The sequence below is a fragment of the Otolemur garnettii genome, unplaced genomic scaffold (assembly GCF_000181295.1).
Source record: "Otolemur garnettii isolate 467f Iridium unplaced genomic scaffold, OtoGar3 scaffold00087, whole genome shotgun sequence".
Taxonomy (NCBI): Eukaryota; Metazoa; Chordata; class Mammalia; order Primates; family Galagidae; genus Otolemur; species Otolemur garnettii.
The window spans coordinates 7,480,699-7,482,696 of record NW_003852482.1 but is presented as its reverse complement, the minus strand read 5'-3'; the positions used below and the strand labels follow the sequence as shown (position 1 = coordinate 7,482,696).

The 1,998-nt window shown below is 44.1% G+C and overlaps 1 protein-coding gene across 7 annotated transcripts in view; it reads left to right on the top strand.

The window, feature by feature from the left end:
* USP20 (ubiquitin specific peptidase 20) overlaps positions 1-1,998 on the top strand; it is a 53,492-nt gene that overhangs the window by 24,665 nt on the left and 26,829 nt on the right. The window lies entirely within an intron of this gene.

Below are 1,998 nucleotides of genomic sequence, written 5' to 3'. Positions count from 1 at the left end.
AGCAGGATTTATTGAACATTATTTGTAAAGGAGGTAAACTGGTGGCAGCCTAAGTCTTCATCTTGAGGGGATTAGATGAATAAATTCTGGCATGTCCATAGTGTAGGTCACTGTGCAATGATAGCAAAGAATGAGATGTGGACTCTGTGTACAGACTGAGAACAGTGACTGAGTAGGTGACAAACAGGTTACAAAGAAGTATAATAGTGTAATCTTATTTTTACTAAAAACCACCCCTCAAGATCTATGCGTATGTTTGTGTAAGAATAAACAGAAGATGTATTTCAGTCATTATATATGTATTATATATTTCAGGTGATATAGCATATATATTACCTGAGTTGTTACAGCAAGCATATGATACTTTTGTAAATCAAATGACTGAAGTGAAAAATATCAGTAAAAACCTAGATGATCAGAGTGAAAAGTGAAATTAAAAAATCACAAGAGATTCCAACTTCAAGTCAGAAGCTGCTCTGAGTCTGCTCAGCAGACAGGCTGACCTCCTGCTGCCCTGCAGCAGCCTCAGTGAGAGCCCCTCAGTCACAGATTGCAGACCTCAGTCCATTGTCTGGGATGAGCTACTTCACCTTAGCCCTCCTGAGGGGTCTGTGTCCAGGCTCTTTATTAACACAGCCAGAATCCGGGTTTAATGGTAATGACGTGTTGCCCTGGAGGTTTGGAGGCCAATGTCGCTACCTCAGAGGGTAGTCAGCCTTCCCTGGTTTGGGGACCTTGCTGCTTAGGGGCCCAGGCTCCTTGGCTTTACCTTCTGACCTTGTCCTGACACAGTGGTGTGACCTCTCTGAGCCCCAGTTTCTCATCTATGACAAGGGGATCTCAGTAGGACCTCTGCACAGACTGGTGGGGATGACATGAGTCATGTATAAAGAACTTAGCTGGAGACTTGGATCACTGTAAGCCCTCACCAGGTGTCCGTCCTTACTATGACAGAGCCTGACACTAACTGCTGTCAGAGACAGTCACTTAGAATTCATCTCACAACCGATGGCAGCACACCAGATGTTGTAGGATCTCAGTTTGGAATTGCCGTTCTAGACGTGCCCAGATGTAATTATTTAGGGCACAGTTTAAGTTGCTCTAACAAAGGGACTCTGAAATACAGTAGCTCAAATGAGATAGAAGTTTTTCTTTTATGAATGCACCAAAGGGAGATAGGGCTATAGGGTGGCATTGCCATTCTTAACACGTTGCTTTCATTTCTGAGTCCAAGGTGGTTGCTTCAGCTCTTGCCATCACATCCACATTCCAGCCAATGGTAAGAGGAGAAAGAGCACCACACAGCTCAGAAGTGATGCATATAACTTTTGCTGTCCTCTCATTCATTGACTGGAACTAAGCCACATGATCACAGCCAAGGCTGGAAATGTAGCTGGCTTTCTAAGTGCTCAGTTAAAATTTTGGTTCTGTTATTAAAGCAGGAAGGGGGAAAGGACATTAGTAGACAAGAAGCAGGCTTCATCAGCAGAAACCTGGGTGTTTCCTGTGCTCAACAGGTACGTTGATCTTCCAGGCCCTGTGAGTTCATAGGGGTAGGCTGAACAGTCTGTCCCTCTCTCATTGAGCCCAGAATCTAAATGAGGAGAAAGGCTCAAATAAGTAAGTGCCATTAAGGCAGAGTAGAGGGATAGTAGAATGTTTATTAAGGGCCTGTTTAAATTTAATTAATTTTTTGAGACAGAGTCTCACTCTGTTGCCGTAGCTAGAGTGCCATGGTATCAGCCTAGTTCACAGCAACCTCGAATCCTGGGTTCAGATGACCCTCCTATCTCAGCCTCTCCAGTATCTGGGCCTACAGGTATCTGCCAGAATGCCTGGCTGATTTTTTTCTATTTTTAGTAGAGATGGTGTCTCACTCTTGCTCAGGATAGTCTTGAACTCCTGAGCTCAAGCTATCCACCTGCCTTGATCTCCCAGAGTGCTAGGATTATAGATGTGAGCACCGCCCCTGGCCACTTGTTTAAATTTATTTATTTT